We start from the raw sequence: 6,902 nt of genomic DNA on the forward strand, positions 1-6,902 counted from the left end.
GAAAGATACTTTTGTCTGTACTCACATATTAAATTATATACCAGATTTGAAATAAAGTTTTAAGAAGCGTAAGTGAAAAACTAGGCCTTCATATTTCACTTTCCTCAGAAAAATAATTTGAGTATCGATTATATAATTATCTGTAAAACGCCAGAGCATTTGAGAATTTGCCTATACATTTAAGCATTAATCACTCTGCAATGCTTTTGAAACATAAACTTTGGCTGTTATTACTAGCAATTGTTTGATGTGCTTCCACATTATTGTGGTCTAGTATGTCAGCTAGCAACTTAAATAATTTTCCTTGAATTTAGTGTTAGAGGCTCCGTGTATTTTTCAAAACAATTTAACACATAGGTTATTATTGATTTTACATCATTAGCATCTGTTCTCTAGAAATACTGTCAAAAAAGGAATGTTTCAAATTAGTAAAGAAAATTACAAAATGTAACTGCTAATAAAGAAAACTTGGAAAAAGTAAATAGTGTATAATGCATTTAGTTTTCTTTATTTCTTACTTTCCTTTTCTCTTTTTCTCTTTTCTTCCTTTTTCTTCTCTCTCTCTCTCTCTCTCTCTCTCTCTCTCTCTCTCTCTCTCTCTCTCCCTTCCTCCCTCCCTCCCTCCCTCCCTCTCCTAAGCATTGCTATCATCTGAACTAACAGATTCGCAATAGACAGGAGGATGCTCATGTGCAAGGAAAAAAATATATACTTGAATGTATATTTCCTTTATAGTGATATCTGTTCAAAAGGAATTACAGGATGTAATAAATTAAAGTAGTATTTGTAATGATATACATATAGCTTTTGGCCACAAGATATTTCAGAGGTGATTTTGCATTTGGTGACCAGTCATTACTGAGTTATAATTATCAATTTTAATTACTAAATTTATTTCATTCAAATTAGAAATCTATTTGCTAATTTATTATGTTATACTTTAGCATATGATAAAGCATGATATTTTATTTCTTGAAAAGTTTAATATGACTATGTTTATAGTACACTTCATTTTTAATTTAACTTCATTTTTAATTTACTGAAAGCATCAATTCAATAGTATTCATTAAGCCCTCCCGGGGGCCTGGCCTGCCCCCTCCACCGGTCGCCTGGGGACCTGGGAGCCATGTGGTGTCCCTGGCCAGGGCTTAGCCATTGGGGTGTGATGGCCACGTGGCAGCAGGATGGCTGACTGGCAGGCAGCGGCTGCTGTGCACAAGGCTGACAGGAGCACTCAGCTTGAACCTCGCCATGCAGCTGGAGCTCGTCGCCGTGCTGGCCCAGGTCAGCACGGTGCAGGGACCTGGCTAGGGGCCGTGGGCTGCAGGGTATGGGCATATGGCAGGCAGAGGGACCCTGTGGAACGGGATGCAATGGTCTGTCTGTACCTCTTCCCTTACAGTGCCATGTAGCTCTCCATCTACTGCAAATTTGTTGTACTCTCCATGGATGACCTGGGCCTTATGTCCCAAAGGAGTGCCATCATGGTGGGAAGTCTAGCAGGAATGGTTTCCACCACTGTAATGTATCCTACACCTCATCAACACCCGCTTAATTGTGCAGAACATGCTGGAACCATCTTACAGGGAGATCCTCCATGCTTTTTCTGTTTATCAACAGGAAGGATTCCTGGCCCTTTAAGGAGGAGTTGCCCTAATAGTTTTAGGCGCTCTCCCTTTCTCTGCTGACTCTCCTCTAGCTTACATGAACCTGCAGAAAATCTGGCATGGGCCCAGAGATCACTTCTCTCTCCTCCAGAACTTGGCCCATGTCTACCTGGCTGCTGCAGTGACCCAGACCCTCTCCCTGTCCTTGGACACAGTGAAGAGGAAGATGCAGACTCATAACCCCTGCCTCCCCCACTGTGGAGGAGTACATGTCCATTTTTCAGAAGCCATGGACTGCTTCCAGCAGATAGTGAGGGCCCAGAGGGTACTGGGGCTCTGGAATGGACTGGCAGCCAACTTACTGAATGAAGATAGTTCTCTATCTTGGAGTTACATTGGGCACCTTTGAGTTCTGCAAGGGAATTTGTCTTTACCAAAATGATTACACTGTGACTATCTCCTCTGAGTTGTACATTAACCCCAGGGGTGGATCAGAGTTGGAAGCCCCAGGAATTAAGGCAATTAAAGAATTTCTTCAAAACTGGAAAACTAAAGTCTAGAAAGCCATCTCTTTAAAACTGAAAGGAACTAGAAGTGCACTGACTGAAGGCATGCTGCAATCACAGCTAAATGCAGCCTCATAATTGCACGCACCTGGAGTGACAGGAGGGGACTCCTGTCTGATGCTCTTAGAAATGAAAAGATTCAGCCATATGCTACCTCTGAGCTCCAAACTGGTGTCCCTGGGAATACTTGCACCATGGGGTTTCCCAACATGACCATCTCCTGATTGCGTTCCACCAGATTTTATAACCAAAACTAGTAGGAATGATATGTGCCATTATACAACACCGAAGAAAGGGCCTTGCCACGACGCCTCAAAGTAACATGTAGTGGAAGGGGCTGAGCAGAGACCACACTGAGCGGGTGGTCACGGGTCATAGCTTGCACTAACACACATGGGTCGAATTTCACACGATTTCACCCAAGACTTCCCAATGTAATTATTTTGGAACTTATAATCTTTGCTGACTTCTGAGTACACACATTCCACAGTGTAGATTATGCCCTATCAGAAGCTAAATGAAGATGTTTAACATTTAAAAGTTATCATTATCATAGTAGAACCATCCTTTATTTAAATTTGAAGTATCCCAGGCTGGGAATCTTGTGGTTCAAGAATGCAGTTTTTACCATGACTGCTTAATTATGCCCCTAAAGACCTTCTTCCAATTGAAGTCATGTACAGTTTAAGTGGCCTGAATTCTCTGCCTTTTTAACTTGCTTTGAAACTCTACCCTTAAAATAAATTATTCAGTCAACTTAAGTTATTCTTACAAGATGTTCCACTTGCCTAGGAAGGATCAAATAGAACATTTGACACACTAAAAAAAAAAAAAAAAGTAACTGAACAAATACTTCAGACTAATCATCTCTTAGTTTTTTTTTTAAATCAAATTTTGGATTGTTCTGCCTTGGGGATATTATGTCAAGTTTATATAACTGTACTTTTGAATAGTGACTATTTTTGCATTTAAAAAACAATATCTAAAATTAAGATGCTAATTTATACACATACACAGGCTTTCAGTATGTTGAAAGTATTTTTCTGTATTAAATTTATTTTCCAAAGAAAAAAATAATATTCATTAAACATATAATGTACTATCAACTGTATTTGGCATTGAGAATATAATATTGCACAAAAAAGGATACATTTCTAGACTACAGGGAACTGGAAGGAGTCTAATGTAGATATAGAATATTTAATAAATAAAAATAAAAATAAACTGGATATTGAAGAACTAAGAAATAAACTGGATATTGAAGAACTAAAAAATAAACTGGATATTGAAGAACTAAAAGGATTTCTATAAATAGAGAATGAGGGTGCCGTGTGGAAGATAAAAGCCAAAAAAAAGGTAGGAATGACATCATCAAGATGGCGCCATAGGATGTTCCTGACTGAAGTCCTCATCACAAGAGGACCAACTAGCAACTATCCATCAACAAGACACCATTGTGAAAATCCCAGGACCTAGGGGCAAGGCTAAATCATGCCCCCCCCCCGAAACATGGAGACCTAAAAGAACCACATTAGAAGGATAAGAGGAACAGCTACACTGACTGTAATGACCTCTCCCCGGGGCCATCACAGCACCCACTGAAAGAGCCCCACTGGGTCTATGGTTTCTCCAGTGGCAAATGGAGACCAAAGTGTACACCCAGCTCCCCCAGCTTTGCTGGGCACTTCCCCTGTGGCCCACATAGCTCTACCCTCAGATGAATCGCTGGGGAAATCTGGCAGGTTTGACTACTGAGGATCATGTAGAAACACAGAAGGGTACAGGGATTACAGCAACCAGCACGCAGAACTTGGCAGACCCATTCCTCATTGAAGCTATAGCCGAGCTGAAATCCCAGCCAGCGGCTGCCCATTTGCAGTCATGCCCATGACCCTGTTTGCTGTGGAGCTTACTGAGCAGTTCTGCATGGTTTGGGTCACCAGCCAGTGAACAGTGCAAGTGTCAGAGCTCATGCTATGGCGTTATCCAGAAAGGAAAGCAAATTTGAAGTCTCACCTACTGCTGAATGTAGCCTCCAGTCCTGCTCAATCAGAAAGCCTAATCAGAAAACCCCTGCAGCATATCCTACAACCCAACAGTCCTGCCCAAATGTGACCTATAAACTCCAGCCCCACAGAACAAAGGTGACTTAACAGTGACCCTGGACAGTCTTGGAACCCAGCCTACCGTACCACCCCGTTGCAGAGCCAGCCTAGGGCCTTGCCTGATTTTGAGCACAGCCTGCAGCTTTCCTCATGCCGGGAGCCCAGCCAGTAATACAGTCAGGCTGTGGAAAGTGTAGCCTACAGCCTCACCTGATAAGGGAGTATGGCCAGTGACCCTGCCCCACCACAGAGCACAGCCTCTAGCCCCACTCAAGTGCTGGACACAGCTGCAGGCCCCTACCAACAAAAGAGCCGCTAATGACCTTGTCCACAGGGAAGCATAATCAGTGCCCTAATTAATCATGAAGCCCAAGCTGCAGCCTCCCTGACATTAAAGGAAAACTTCTCTTTGTATTTGTATTTGCCCTTGAAAAATAATCATATGGAGGCTATGCAATAGATTTGGGGCAAGGGAACTTCTATAGGAGTCTGCATTTTTAAAACTCTCTCTCTCTCTCTCTCTCTCTCTCTCTCTCTCTCTCTCTATATATATATATATATATATATATATATATATATTTTTTTTTTTCCCTCTAGTCTCAGGCAGTGTTTTAGAAATCTCCTGGGTTATTTTTATTAAAAAAAAAAGATGAGATTTACATCTTGAAGCAACAGAGAAAGAGTGCAAGGTCTCTCCTAGGAGTTATGGGGTATATTTCTTCATTATCAGACGTCTAGGACAGTTACTATTTAAAGTTTTCCTTTATATTAGGGGTCAGAGGGCATGGGGCGCTTCATCTGTTTCCCTGTCAATCACCCCTTCCTTAGTTCTCCTCACTTTCCCAGAAACTCCACCTCTTAGCGTTCTAATCAGGCTCTGTTGCAGCTCTCAGATCTTACTCAGTAGCAGTTTCCACGCTCCTAGCTTTGCCAAGCAGCACGCTCGTCTCCATTGCACTATCCGGCGCTCCCACCTTGTCTGCCAGCTCTGAAACAAGCAGAGGCGCGGGCACCCACAGCCCTCCTCTCACCTCAGCTCTCCTTCCACCTTTCTATCTCAGGCTTCAGCCTCTAGTTGGGCATCAGTAACTGGTGGAACTGCAACAGGAGAGGCCAGCCCACTGCTCAGGCGTGTGTTTCCCTTCTCTGCCCCAGAGCGCTCTGCTCAGTTCCTTCAACAATCACATGACCAGCCAGTGCCACTGGGGCATTTTGGGGCGTCCCCATACAGCATTCCCAAAGCTTCTGACGTACAGGCCACCCCTCCCCACAGAGAGATCCATGAGCAACTCCGAGTTCCCTTATCTCCCTCGCGGTTGCCTCTTTCCCCAGGCCCATTTCTTTGGTCTCCTGGCTGGCTCACAAATTGCTGGTTCCCAAACTGGCCCCATAGGGTAAGGAGACACGGAGGAGAGGCAGGCATCTCCACAGGGGTAGGTGGCAGCTTGATAAGCACAGGAGCTTACTTACCATGCTTGTCTGGGCGACCGCAAGAGGAATACATCTCCATACCCACCCACCAGAACCTTAAAAGCTTAAATAGAGGCCTTACCTGGGTTCAGTCACGTATACTGTCCAGGTGGTGTCAACAACACATTGCTCTCTCAAGTCTGTGTCCTGGAAAATGCCTCTGCCTGTGGGAAGGGTGAGTAGAACGTACATCCCAGGGACAGGAGACTGGGAGGGGAGCTTCAGGTTGCGGGGATCTAGTTCGGAGGCCCACCGGAAGCTATGTTCTCTTGATGACCTCCTTCAACAGCATATGTGCCTGAAACGTTAAAGACATAGCAGTATCCTTGTGAAGGTCAATTTAATGTAATGCATAGGATAAATTATAGATTTCAATTAGCTCTTTCATATAGAACAAAAAGATGGAGTTGAAATTTGCTAATGGTTATATGGTAAAAAACATTGAGCTAAGAGAGGTAAGACGTTATCCTATGGAATGTAGCCAAACTCAATCAGACTATAGTGAATGTTGTATCAAATGACATTATCCGCTAAGAAAACTACACAAATGCATTATGACAATAGGAAAAGGGTGAGAAAGAAAAGCACTTCAAATAGCAAAATATAAAGAGTAATTTCAAAGATAATTCAATACATATCAAGATAGAAAAAGTTGCATTTTACACATGATACTAAACAAATGTCTATTTCCAATAGTAACAAAGAAAAGAAATATGGAGATTATCAAATCCAATGTTTTCATCAGTTATTGAAAAGGAGACATTACTCAATCTATACAGGTGTCAAAAATCTACATGTCAGCAACTGTCATTAGAATTGATTAAAGTTTATCTAAGAAAAACTTCTGAAATTACATAAAAATAATATATTCAACTGCTTATTCAATATACAATTATGCAGAGGTATAAAGCAACTATTTTACTAAGCCTACATAGAATGATCAATCCGAAAATGATTCAGGAATTTCAACTACAAGTTATCAGGAGTTAACATAAAAGGAATTAGATAAATGAATCTGGAAGTAATGATCAGAACAACTGGAGAATAAAAATGCAAGAATTACATTTATCCATAAAACAGGTTAGATTTGAAATTTTCAAAAAGAAGTATTGTACTTAGAACATTGATTAGAAAAACTTAGAAAAATATATACT

General features: G+C 41.7%; 1 pseudogene; it reads left to right on the forward strand.

The window, feature by feature from the left end:
* Nucleotides 1-1,445: 1,445 nt before the first annotated feature.
* Nucleotides 1,446-2,183, forward strand: LOC109371925 (solute carrier family 25 member 43 pseudogene; annotated as a pseudogene).
* Nucleotides 2,184-6,902: the final 4,719 nt, after the last annotated feature.

The sequence above is a fragment of the Hipposideros armiger genome, unplaced genomic scaffold (assembly GCF_001890085.2).
Source record: "Hipposideros armiger isolate ML-2016 unplaced genomic scaffold, ASM189008v1 scaffold_601, whole genome shotgun sequence".
Taxonomy (NCBI): Eukaryota; Metazoa; Chordata; class Mammalia; order Chiroptera; family Hipposideridae; genus Hipposideros; species Hipposideros armiger.